Source organism: Thalassophryne amazonica, chromosome 1 (assembly GCF_902500255.1).
Source record: "Thalassophryne amazonica chromosome 1, fThaAma1.1, whole genome shotgun sequence".
Lineage (NCBI taxonomy): Eukaryota > Metazoa > Chordata > Actinopteri > Batrachoidiformes > Batrachoididae > Thalassophryne > Thalassophryne amazonica.
Window position 1 is genome coordinate 7,486,145 of NC_047103.1, and position 14,460 is coordinate 7,500,604.

The 14,460-nt window shown below is 44.1% G+C and overlaps 1 protein-coding gene across 1 annotated transcript in view; it reads right to left on the reverse strand.

Annotated features, from left to right (window-relative positions):
* Nucleotides 1-14,460, reverse strand: part of pola1 (polymerase (DNA directed), alpha 1) — a 159,659-nt gene that overhangs the window by 18,896 nt on the left and 126,303 nt on the right.

The following is a 14,460-nucleotide window of genomic DNA, read 5'->3' on the forward strand; positions in this document are numbered from 1 at the left end:
TCAACAACAGTGTGGAGAACAGGGACATAAAGACAGGATGAGAGTCCAGAATTGATTGCCGATGATTTCTTGCATTTTAGAAAGCCAGAAATAAAAAGGGGGGGGGGGGGGTGTAGGAGGCTATAATCATGTTAGCACTCCTTCCATTCTCCCTCCTCTGCACCGGCCCAATCCTTCTATTTCAGCTCCTTCCATCTTGTGAATGGTCATCTGCTGATTACATGTTGTATATTTACCTCTGCAGCCGCACTCGGCTGCAGCACAAACACACAAAATTTAAGCATGCATACATAAAGAAAGCATACATAAATAAATATTTAATCAAATAAATAAACCCCTGTGCCCAGCCACCCTTTCTAATCAAGTGACATCAATCAGAGAGAACTATGGGTAAAGAGGCCTTGTGGCCGACACCTTCAGAGCGTGGCCAGATCGCTGGAGTAGCGTCTATTTGAGTCCAAGGGGAGAAATATACGCTCCATGTCCCATTACAGGAGAAGGGCTATCCTTTTGTCAGCGCGCCCATTACTCCCCCTATCATTTCCCCAAATCTAAAACCTGTTTTCAATCAACACAGCCAAAGGAGTGCCTGTCCAAGAGAGGGGGTGAAAGAGGGAGAAAGCGGTAAAGACGCACAGTGATGGAGAGAGAGAGAGAGAGAGAGAAAGATGGAGGGCTCTTTCCTTCTTTCTTCCAGTGATTGGAGCGTTTTGCATTCTGGATGTGTGCGTGATTGAATCCGTCTCCTAAATTAGAGCTGTCGACTCGAGGAGCTGAATGTCCTTAACCCCCCCCCCCCCCCGTATCTGAAGCCCGTATTCCGTCCTCGCATGTGTGTCACATCATGGGTGAATATTGTTAAGTGCAGCTCGGTGGAAAAAGGTTTATGTTGACTCATTGATTGCAAATTCTATGTTGCATTTGTGGGGACACATGGTGAGGAAATCAAAACTCCAACTTCAACAACAGTCGAAGAAACTTCATTTTGAAAAGCAGTACAGTTACAGAACATTAAATCAAAAAAATTTATACCTTTTTTGTCCAAACAATGCTGGAATTCTGCATCGGGATGATCAACATTATTGCGCGTTTTTCTCTTTCATGTCCCATCACCAAAATTAGCCCTGTTCAAATACACAGCATGTCCCACTGTAACAGATCCTCAGATAGACCAGCAAGTGTTTTCCATGAGATATGCTGAATCAAGAACAGTGATTCTGTTTTTCAAAAACTGATGCAAATATAAAAGCAGCCCCCCCACCACACACACACACACACACACACACACACACACACACACACCACACACACACACACACACACACACACACACACACACACACACACACACACACACACACACACACACACACACACACACACACACACACACACAGACATCATGTATAATCCCAATTCCAATGATGTTGGGATGTGTAAAATGTAAATAAAAACAGAACATAATGATTTGCAAATCCTCTTCAACCTATATTCAGTTGAATACACCACAAAAACAAGTTATTTAATGTTCAAACTGATCAACTTTGTTGTTTTTGTGCAAATATTTGCTCATTTTGAAATGGATGCCTGCAACATTTTTCAAAAAAGCTGGGACAGTGGTATGTTTACCACTGTGTTACATCACCTTTCCTTCTAACAACACTCAATAAGCATTTGGGAACTAAGGACACTAATTGTGAGTGTCATGATTGGGTATAAAAGGAGCATCCCCAAAAGGCTCAGCTGTTCACAAGCAAAGATGGGGCAAGGATCACAACTTTGTGAACAACTGCATAAAAAATATAGTCCAACAGTTTAAGAACAATGTTTCTCAACATTCAATTGCAACGAATTTAGGGATTCCATCATCTACAGTCCATAATATAATCAGAAGATTCAGAGAATCTGGAGAACTTTCTACACGTAAGCGGCAAGGACGAAAACCAACATTGAATGCCCATGACCTTCGATCCCTAAGGTGGCACTTGATTAAAAAAGGACCTCATGTAAAGGATCTTACCACGTGGGCTTAGGAACACTTCAGAAAACCATTGTCAGTTAACACAGTTCGTCGCTACATCTACAAGTGCAAGTTAAAACTCTACAACGCAAAGCGAAAGCCATACATCAACATCATCCAGAAACGCCGCCGCCTTCTCTGGGCCCGAGCTCATTTGAAATGGACAGACGCAAAGTGGAAAAGTGTGCTGTGGTCTGATGAGTCCACATTTCAAATTGTTTTGGAAAATCATGGACGTTGTGTCCTCTGGACAAAAGAGGAAAAAGACCATCCAGACTGTTACCAGCGCAAAGTTCCAAAGCCAGCATCTGTGATGGTATGGGGGTGTGTTAGTGCCCATGACACGTGCAACTTACACATCTGTGATGGCGCCATCAATGCTGAAAGGTACATCCAGGTTTTGGAGCAACACATGCTGCCATCCAAGCAACGTCTTTGTCAGGTACGTCCCTGTTTATTTCAGCAAGACAATGCCAAGCCACATTCTGCACGTGTTACAACAGCGTGGCTTCGTAGTAAAATAGTGCGGGTACTAGACCGGCCTGCCTGCAGTCCAGACCTCTCACCCATTGAAAATGTCTGGCGAATTATGAAGCGCAAAATACGACAATGGAGACCCCGGACTGTTGAACAACTGAAGTCGTACATCAAGCAAAAATGGGAAAGAATTCCACCTACAAAGCTTCAACAATTAGTGTCCTCAGTTCCCAAATGCTTATCGAGTGTTGTTAGAAGGAAACGTGATGTAACACAGTGGTAAACATACCACTGTCCCAGCTTTTTTGAAATGTGTTGCAGGCATCCATTTCAAAATGAGCAAATATTTACACAAAAACAAAGTTTATCAGTTTGAACATTAAATATCTTGTCTTTGTGGTGTATTCAATTGAATATAGGTTGAAGAGGATTTGCAAATCATTGTATTCTGTTTTTATTTACATTTTACACAACATCCCAACATCATTGGAATTGGGATTGTATTTTGACTCCATTGGCAGCACGGTGGATTAGTGGTTAGCACTGTTGCCTCACAGTGAGAAGGTCATGGGTTCAATTCCCACCTGTGGCCTTTCTGTGCAGAGTTTGCATGTTCTCCCCGTGTTTGCGTGGGACAACATGCGCGCATGTCTTCATCCCAGATCCAAAGACGCACACAGGTTAGGTGGACTGGAAAATTTAAATTGTCCGTAGGTGTGGATGCGGGTGTGAATGTATTTGTTTGTCTATATGTGGCCCTGCAACAGACTGGCGTCCTGTCCAGAGTGTACCCCGCCTCAAGCTCTATGACTGCTGGGATAGGCTCCAGTCCGCCGTGACCCTTAGTTGGACTAATCGGTTGAAGATGAGTGAGTGGACAGGTAAGACAAGATTTTTACTTGTCGTATAAAAATGGCATCCAGATGACTGTAGTGATTTACCTTTGCCAGGTAATTACTCAATTTTGCTTGACGTCATTGATGTCAAGAGGTTTCATACCTTTGCCTCAGGACAGCAGCAGCAACTGTGACTTAATCTGGTTGCAACTTTGACTCTACAATTATTTTCTACTAGAGCTCTGTTTGAAATTCTGTATCTGCATTAACGGTAAATGTCCGCCAGATGGAACAATTGCTCCATTTCAAGAACCTTGGGACACACAAATGACCAATCTGTTGCTTATAGCAGTATGATGACGGGTGACTAAAAAGTTTTGAGCCTGACCCAGAAAAAGTAGGGTGTGGTTCTCCATTTTTTGAAATGTGAGAAACCAACATTTCTCTCAAGAATGTGTGAAATTTTGACTCACTGGGGTTAATGTTGAGAACTGTTGGTTTCTCAGAATCCAAAAGACGGAGAACCACCCCAATTTTTCTTGGACAGGCTCAAAACGTCTCAGCTGCCCCTTGTAGATGCTCCTGGCCATTTGGATGTGCCCACTTGTTTCTATATGTTTGCTTCAGTGCAACATTTTGTTGTTGAGTTTTTTTTTTTAAATTCAGTTTTTTTTTGTTATTGGTAGTGTGGCCAAAGCTGATGGTCAATACTTGCGTCACAAATACCCAATTATATGGGGAAGAAAAGAAAAGAGAAAAAAACAAAACAAAAAACAAAACAAAAAATCAACAGCACCAAGTATGACATGCACCAAAAACACTCATTCATCTGCACACTACACAGAACGCTTCATTCTAAGGATCTTTATCAGATTCCTTAATCACTGTGTTTAATGTGCTTGGTGCCAAGTGGATGCCCCCAAAAAACATGGTGAAATCTATTTGTTTAGTCAATTAATGTTTGCTTTCTTAGCCAAGTGCGACTGACACATTTGACCAAACTAATTTGGGAAGATCATATGTGATCAAGAGTGTACTCTGGGCGAGATACAAGTAGAAGGAGGAGAGGTGGGTAGTTCTTTGCACACAGACACACATACTAGGGCTGGGCAATATGGACCAAAAGTCATATCCCGGTATTTTTAAGATGAATGTCCATACATGATATATAATTCAGTATTTTATACAAATTGGCCCAATATTCTGTTTTACCTCAATGCCAAATGTATGACATCAGAAGCACTTTTACAGACTAATCAAATAAAAAGACTTTCAAGTTTCCTTTCATGCTCAACAAAGCACAGCTGTGCAACAATGTAAAATGTAAACAAGTGGGTAAATTATTTTTAACAGCTTTCTCAAGCCTTCTTGTTCCACTGTTGCAATAACGACCACTTTTCTTTTGATGTGTGAGTGAATATGAGAGAGCGAGAGAGAGAGAGAAGCCAAGTGGAAAATGAGGAATAAAATGAAAGAAACTTCATTTATAAAGTTATACACAGATATGGTACAACAAATGTTTATTTGATGAGATTTAATCCAGATATTGCTGCTGACAGTTTGTTTTGTGGTTTATTTCCAAAGGATTTAATTCATTAATTTTGGGCTTGTGCAAATCTGTGAAATTATTTTCAGTTCACTGTGAGATCCATTTTGAAAATGTTATACAGCAATTTTCCACAAATGTATAAATACAGCAAAAAGAATCACATTTTTAAATTCTTTCTAGCAGATTTTAACATATCTGACTTTAATCTGTATCTTTAGCACTTTGCTGCTGCTGGTCTTTTATCACTCCTCAGTGGAGAGAGTACTGACATGCAGGCTCCCTAACCCTAACCCTAAAGATCATCAGCTGCCCTCTGCCCAGCCTGGAAAACATTGCCACATCCTGCTGCCTTAGGAGAAACAAGGCCATCATAGGAGATCCCTCACACCATGCCAACCCCCCGTTTGGCCTGTTGCCCTGCTACAGGTCAACAAAGTCCCACACCAACAGAGTGACAAAGAGCCTCTTCCCCTGGACCATATGTACTGCAAAACCCCATGGATACACTCACACCAGAGCTACTCTTATAAATACCCCCCCCCCCCCCCAGAAAAACAACCAACCCTATCTACCTCCACTCCTCCCCCACCACAGTGTTCACAATCACTGCCCTAAATGTTTATTTCATTTCATTTATTTAAAAGGGACAACACATATTAATGAACACAAAGTGTAAATATATCAGATTATAGCCATGGGCTAATTTCCATCTGTAGTCCCTGACAGACTATAAGAATTAAACAATTTACAGTAAAAACACACAAACATCACAGGAGCTTACAATACAACAGACTACATTACATAGGGGTCACCAACTACCACAACAAGACACTGACTAGACAAAAGACAGGAAACAAAAGGACACTGACATGATATGAGCATGAAGGTTAGCTTACACAAATTCAGTCAAAGGAGGACACACAGTTAAAAAACAAAAAACTACATGTACAATTCAATTAGAATAAGTTAATTAAAACTGCAAGTCTAATTTCATACATTTATATATTTTAAAAACCATAACTTTAAAAACAGTAATTTATAAAGTGCTGTAGTGCATTGCACATTCCCTACAGTTCTTCTTAGTTTCTACAATTGAGTTCATAATGCTCACATTTTTGATTTAATTTGAGCCACTCCTTTAAGTGACTTTTGAAGGCTTTAAAGCTTGCGGGTTGCGGCACGCTTGGCCTGCCGGTACCTGTCAGCTGCCTCTGGGGTCCCACCTACCAACAAAGATAAGTAGGACTCCTTCTTCAGCTTGACGGAATCCCTTACTTCCGGTGTCCACCACCGGGTTTGGGGATTGCCGCCGCGACAGGCACCAGAGACCTTGAGACCACAGCTACGAGCAGCCGCATCGACAATGGAGGTAGAGAACATGGTCCACTCGGACTCCATGTCTCCAACCTCCCCCGGGATCTGGGAGAAGCTCTCCCGGAGTTGGGAGTTGAAGACCTCCCTGACAGAGGGTTCCACCAGTCGTTCCCAGCAGACCCTCACAATACGTTTGGGCCTGCCAGGTCTGACCGGCTTCCTACCCTCCCAGTGGATCCAACTCACCTCCAGGTGGTGATCAGTCGACAGCTCTGCCCTTCTCTTCACTCGAGTGTCCGAGACACGTGGCCGAAGGTCAGATGATACGACTACAAAATCGATCATCGACCTCCGGCTCAGGGTGTCCAGGTACACTTATGGACACCCTTGTGCTCGAACATGGTGTTCGTGGTGGACAAACTCTGACGAGCACAGAAGTCCAACAACTGAACACCACTCGGGTTCAGTTTGGGGAGGCCATGCTTCCCGATCACCCCCCTCCAGGTCTCACCGTCGCCGCCCACGTGGGCGTTGAAATCCCCCAGGAGAACAATGGAGTCCCCAGTCGGAGCGCTATCTAGTACCCCTCCCAGGGACTCCAGGAAGGTCGGGTACTCTGCACTGCCACTCGGCCCGTAGGCCGAGACAACGGTGAGAGACCTGTCCCCGACCGAAGGCGTAGGGACGCGACCCTCCGTTCACCAGAGTGAACTCCAACACTTGGCGACTGAGCTGGGGAGCAATAAGCAATGCGACCCCAGCTCTCCGCCTCTCCCCGTGGGCGACGCCAGAAAAATGAAGCGTCCAGCCCCTCTCCAGGAGTTGGGTACCAGAGCCCTAGCTGTGCGTGGAGGTGAGCCCGACTATCTCTAGTCGGTATCTCTCAACCTCCCGCACAAGGTCAGGCTCCTTCCCCCCTAGCGAGGTGACATTCCACGTCCCAACAGCCAAGGGCTGTGAGCATGGACCGGGCCGCCGGGCCACCCACCCTCGACCGCCACCCAATCCTCTCTGCACCCGACCCCCATGGCCCCCTCTGCAGGTGGTGAACCCACAGGAGGGCGGGCCCACGTCACTCTTTCGGGCTGAGCCCGGCCGGGCCCCATGGGCTAAGGCCCAACCACCAGGCGCTCGCACGCGAGCCCCAACCCCAGGCCTGGCTCCAGGGTGGGACCCCAGCTCCGCCATACCGGGCGACGTCTCGGTCCTTGATCTTTTACTGGTCATGGAGGTTCTGAACTGCCCTTAGTCTGACCCGTCACCTAGGACCTGTTTGCCTTGGGAGACCCTACAGGGAGCACAAAGCCCCCGACAACATAGCTCCTAGGATCATCCGGGACGCAAACTCCCCCACCACGATAAGGTGGCAGCTAGAGGGGGAGTCTATTTCGCATTGAAATATATTTCTGTCTGTCTGTTGTCAACCTGGATTTTATTGTGTTTTTCAATAACTGGTCTCTTTTTTCATTAAATTTATACAATTTGAATCTACCCATGGGACAGAGTAAGATTTTTTTTCCCTATAATTCATGTTTTTCGTAAAAGAACTACATACATTTTGAATTTTGTTAAGAAATATATCAGAGCATATTTCAATATTGTCACATGAGGTTACACTTGCCCAAGTGAGATCTTTTAATGCTTTTCCCAAGTTTTGCTGTTGATTCTTTAGTATAAATTTAGACATTTGTTTCCTAACATGATTGGAGTATGAATGCTCAAAATGTTGCTTAGTTAATTTTCTTGTACAAAGAATAACATTATGGTCTGAGAGACCAGTCAATAAATTCTATGTTTTAGTGATCCTTTCAGGCCTATTTGAGAAAAGCAAGTCAATTCGCGATTCTGAACGATTTTTAATTCTGGTCGGATTCTCAATTAATTGTGTAAAATTAAATTGATCAGTAATTAATTTCAGATTTTTCCTGTCTTTTTTGTCATCCCAATTGACATTGAAGTCTCCTAATATGATAATTTCTTTTTTATGGTCACATGTTTTAAGTAAATTCCGCAATTGATCATAAAATTCATTTGTTGAAGACGGTTTACGGTAGAGACAGATTACAGTAGGTGACATTTACTCCAATGCATCCTAGTGTAATCTTATTAGGCCATACCATTTGATTACATTTAAATTTACTCCTGACATATAGCAGTACCCCCTTTTCCTTGATCTCTGTCTTTTCTAAAAATATTATAGCCTGGTATCAGTACCGCTGAATCTGGCGAGGCATGAGTAAGCCATGTTTCTGATAACAAAAAAAAATCAAGATTTGAATCACACATTAAATATTCTAATTGTTTGCGTTTTGATACCATATTGCGCACATTTAAGTGACCTCTGAGCATACCAGTTTTCTTACAACTTGGATCCCACATAATCCAGGCGTGGTTCAGAGTAGTAAACAATTTTGAATGCCTATGCTTCTTGAATACTGGATTTCTGCACATAGATGTTTTGGGGTCTGGTTGAGGTCCAGCAGTTGTTGCTATATTAGTACAGTTCGAAAGACTATGCACTTGTCCGAGGTCTATCTTCATTGAGAGCGCTGTTACTGCTTGTGTGTAGCTCTCTGGAACGGACTCCACAAGGCTCACGTCCACTGTGCTGTCATTCGAAGCGACAAACGAGATCCGTCCCGCCGGTGAAGGTCCCTCCACAGGCAGTGCAGGACATGCACACTTTGCACACAAAGGAGCAACACCACTTCTTCGTAAAGCAGAGGGGTGGACGCCCAGCACAGGCCCTTCGGGACACACCGTCCGCGCTGACACAGTGAGAGCCGGGGCACAGATGATCTCCCCTGACCCAGCAAGGCTCCCAACATCGGTCCCGGATTTCCCACATAGAATGATTCGGTTTGCTTTGGATTTCTTCCACATCCCAGGGAAGTTGCAGCAGGCAGTTGAGAAGTACTTCGGGAAATTTAAGTTCCGGTTTACGACGGGGGAGTTCACGACTAAATTCATGCGATTGAGAAAGGTATCGCAATGGGATGTGCAATATCACCTGTCTTGTTCATCTTGGTGATGGAAGTGATTATAAGAAGCTGTGGTGGTGATGAGTACCAGCTAAAGGCCTTTATGGACGACCTGACAATTCTGGAAGCGGAGGAATGGAGAGCTAAGAAGTTGGTGGAGCGGCTACAAGAGTTAGTGACATGGTCAGGCATGGTGTTTAAAGCTAAGAAGAGCAGGTATCTTACGCTACGGGCTGGGAAAGTTGTTGACGAAGTTTTCATGGTTGAAGGTGAACGAATTCCGTCAGTGAAAGAAAAGGGCGTGAAGAGCCTAGGTCGTTGGTACTCCTTTCCAATCACAGACCGACATCGAGGGGTTGAAGTCCAGCAGCAAGCTGAAGATGGATTGAAAGCAATTGCAAAGACGAAGCTACCTGGGAAGTTTAAGGTCTGGATGGTTCAGTTTGGGTTACTACCAAGGCTGATGTGGCCATTGACAGTCTATGAAGTGGCGCTGACAAGAGTTGAGAGCATTGAAGGGAAGATTAGTAAGATGGTACGAAAGTGGCTAGGAGTTCCTAAGATGCTGACAAATGTAGCACTCTACAGTCGGTCAACAAAGCTCCAGTTTCCTTTATCATCAGTGGTGGAAGAATATAAGGTTGCGAAGGTTAGACTACAGTCAATGCTAAATGATTCCAATGACCAAGTGATAAGTAATAATCCACCAGCCCTGCAAGTTGGACGGAAGTGGAATGCTGGTGGTATTGTGAAAGAAGTTGAGGCCGTAGCACGTCAACGTGAAATTGTTGGAGTGGTGCGTGAAAAGGGAGCTTGCCTTGGCGTAAGAAGAAGGCAACGATTTTGGTCAAAGGTCAGAGCTGGGGAACGAAGAAAGATTAGAGAGCAGGAGACTCGTCGGTTGGTAGAGGCTGAAAGGGTGTCGAGAGCAGCACAGCAGGGCCAGCAAGGTCGATGGATGACGTGGGATGTAGAGGAAAGGAAGGTGACTTGGAAGGACATTTGGGGAAGAAGTTTTGGGAGTCTGAAGCGGCTACTCCAGATGACGTACGATGTGTTTCCATCACCAGCGAACCTGAGAAGATGGGGTACTGGCAAGAGTGCGAACTGTCAACTGTGTGGAAAGTATGCTACTCTTCACCATATTCTGTCAGCGTGTCATGTTGCTTTGAGTAGAGGATGGTATACATTTAGGCACAATTTAGTTCTGAAGGTGGCTGTGAAGGCAGTAAATGATGCATTTGTCCCAGGGAAGAAAAGCCAACCAGTTAAGTTTGTGAGAGCTGGTGAACAGGTGAGAGGCCGGAAGCAGAAGAGGACGGACACTGGTCCAAAAAGGAAGTGGACTGTGTTAGAAGACAAGACTTTGCCAGTAGATGTGGTGGTGTCTGATTTGCGGCCGGATGTTACGCTGATTGATAGGGAGGAAAGGAGGGTAATACTTGGAGAGCTAACAGTCTCATGGGAGGAGGGTATTGATGGAGCTCGACAGAGGAAGCTCAACCGTTATGAAGATTTGAGGGTGGAGATAGGGGAGCGAGGCTGGAAGGTGGAGGTCATTCCTTTTGAGGTGGGATGCCGGGGTTTCCCTGCAGCATCGGTGGGTCGTTTTCTGAGGGCAGCTGGTGTTGATGGATGTCGTATGGTGGTAAAGGAAATGGGAGAAAGAGCAGAAGATGGCAGCACCTGGATTTTACGGGCCTGGGCGCAACAGGAAACAGCTGTTGCGGACCCACTATCATGAGGGATACTGAGCTTAATGGGTCGAAATCCCGAGGAGTGATAGCGCTCAGCTGACGACCCAGGCCCTGGGAAATAGCGCTTTTTGGTGTACTTTTCTCTCTCTCTCTCTATTATATATATATATATATATATATATATATATATATATATATATATATGAGGTCTGTTAGAAAAGTATCCAACCTTTTTATTTTTTTCAAAAACTTGATGGATTTGAATCACGTGTGCTTGCATGAGCAAACCTTGAACCTTCGTGCGCAGGCGTGAGTTTTTTCATGCCTGTCGGTTGCGTCATTTGCTTGTAAGCAGCCTTTGTGTGAGGATGGGTGGAGTCTCTCGTCGTTTTTTCTTTGCAAGGAAATGGCGGAACGACTGGAGCAGCGCGACTGCATCAAATTTTGCCAGAAACTGGGCGACAGCCAGGGGGAAACCATTCGGATTATTCAGACGGCTTTCGGTGACGATCCTCTGGGCATCACACAGATTAAGGAGCGGTACAACCGGTTTAAAGATGGCCGCACAATGGTGGAAAGCGAGCCACGCTCCGGTCGGCATCAACATGCTGAAATGACCAGATCATTCCAAAGTGAATGCTGTGGTAATGCAGAACCGTTGTGTGACTATCCGAGAAATTGTGGAAGAGGTGGACATCAGCACTTTTTCGGCAAATTCCACTGTGACACAAGATTTTGCCATGAAAAAAGTTGCAGTGAAATTCATGCCGATGGCTTCAACACGGTGGCGCAACAAAAGCACCACCGTGTTGAAGCCTCACAGGACATGTTCTGACATGCTCACCTCGTCCACAATTTCTCGGATAGTCACACGACTGAAAAGCCACCGAAAGCCGTCTGAATCTTCCGAATGGTGGGAGAGCTGGTCGTCTATGTTGGACGACTTGCCATCCATCAATTGTTATGTTCTCCACCCCCCTCCCAAATTAAGCAAACAACAAAGAGTCAAGTAAATTAGATCAATTTATTTTGTTGTGAACAGCATATGATTGATTCTGATGCGAAGAATGCTTCTAAAATGTCAGTAGCGTGCTTGTCTACCTTCTTAGTGTTTTTGGCATCCTTGGAGTTCAATATTTCCACCAGTTCCTCCTCTGTGAACTCAGCAAACGTCGCTGGCAGACGATTTTCTGCTGTTGTTGACATGTTTGTTGCCATTTTTTCAACCAGCATCTGTCAGCTAGTTCTTGACCTTCGTATGCCGCGCTATGATTGGCTAGCAGTTGGCAGTAAGCTCTAATGCTACTGGTCAGTGGGAACCGATCCAATATAACTTTTGGTCCTAGCCTTTTTGGATCCATTTGGATTCAACATAACTTTCTGGTGCCAAGCATGCCAAAATACAGGTAAATGATGGACAGAAAGGTTAATATATATATATATATATATATATATATATATATATATACACACGAGGTCTGTCCATAAAGTATAGGTCCTTTTTATTTTTTTCAAAAACTATATGGATTTCATTCATATGTTTTTACGTCAGACATGCTTGAACCCTCGTGCGCATGCGTGAGTTTTTCCACGCCTGTCGGTGACGTCATTCGCCTGTGAGCACTCCTTGTGGGAGGAGTCGTCCAGCCCCTCGTCGGAATTCCTTTGTCTGAGAAGTTGCTGAGAGACTGGCGCTTTGTTTGATCAAAATTTTTTCTAAACCTGTGAGACACATCGAAGTGGACATGGTTCGAAAAATTAAGCTGGTTTTCAGTGAAAATTTTAACGGCTGATGAGAGATTCTGAGGTGACACTGTCGCTTTAAGGACTTCCCACAGTGCGAGACGTCGCACAGCGCTCTCAGGCGGCGTCATCAGCCTGTTTCAAGCTGAAAACCTCCACATTTCAGGCTCTATTGATCCAGGACGTCGTGAGAGAACAGAGACGTTTCAGAAGAAGTCGGTTTCAGCATTTTATCCGGATATTCCACTGTTAAAGGAGATTTTTTTAATGAAAGACGTGTGGACGGGTCCGCGCGTCGGCTCGCAGCCGCCGCGACGCTCCGCCACAGGAAAAACACCTCTGTTGGAAGCCTTAAGGACAAGTTGGAACATGTCCAGCTGTTAAACAATTTCTCATATACTCACTCCACTGAAAGCCATCAAAAGCCGCCTGGATTTTACAAATGGTTATCAACACGGAGGTGTTTTTCCTGTGCCGCCGCTCCGCACGTCTTTCATTAAAAAAATCTCCTTTAACAGTGGAATATCCGGATAAAATGCTGAAACCGACTTCTTCTGAAACTTCTCTGTTCTCTCACGACGTCCTGGATCAATAGAGCCTGAAATGTGGAGGTTTTCAGCTTGAAACAGGCTGATGACGCCGCCTGAGAGCGCAGCGCGAGGTCTCGCACCGTGGGAAGTCCTTAAAGCGACAGTGTCACCTCAAAATCTCTCATCAGCCGTTAAAATTTTCACTGAAAACCAGCTTAATTTTTCGAACCATGCCCACTCCGATGTGTCTCACAGGTTTAGAAAAAATTTTGATCAAACAAAGCACCAGTCTCTCAGCAACTTCTCAGACAAAGGAATTCCGACGAGGGGCTGGACGACTCCTCCCACAAGGAGTGCTCACAGGCGAATGACGTCACCGACAGGCGTGGAAAAACTCACGCATGCGCACGAGGGTTCATGCATGTCTGACGTAAAAACATATGAATGAAATCCATATAGTTTTTGAAAAAAATAAAAAGGACCTATACTTTATGGACAGCCCTCGTATATACATATACATACATACATATACATACATACATATACATACATACATATATATATATATATATATATATATATATATATAGTACATATTTAATTTTAAACGACTTTTGTGGTGTATAAGATGTCTTGTTTCTTTTGTGGTACACAGTAGCTCTGCTGTAACCCCCCCACCCCATACAATGACGATAAAGACAATTCTATTCTCAAGGTTTATGTTTTTACTCTGTTCTTTGTAACATAATTCAGTGTTGATGTTTTCTTATTTGGTTTCTGATTTGTATGTAAATAATTTATTACTGGTTGTGTGTGGCCGCCTGGCATGTGTTTGTTAATTGTTCTGTGTTTGTGTGTTCAACAAAGTTGTAAAAAAAAAAAGAAAAAAAAGAAAAAAGGAGAGACAGAGTAGCCGAATAAGAGATCCTGATTGCCTCTACAGCTACGAAGCAGAATGTACGAGTGACATTGAACACATTAGGCTCGAAACCTGCTGCCATTTGTCTATATTTGTGATTTTTAGCTTAACCGCTGTGATACAATTACAAAACATTTTGTTTGCCTGATGAAGTTTTATTTACGTTAAGGCTGTCGCACTCTGTCTCATCACTTCCTCTTCTCACTATGACTGAAACTTTCTCTGTGCAGAAAAGGGGAAAAAAACTATAATGCAGTGTACCGACTACGCGGAATTTATGCGGTCCAATGTGGCAATAGACTGAGGGATGCAAAGGGGTCCGCGAAATGGGACGCAAAAAATTAAACATGTTTAATTTTTTCATAGACATTTGGCAAAGAGCACTGCATCCAGT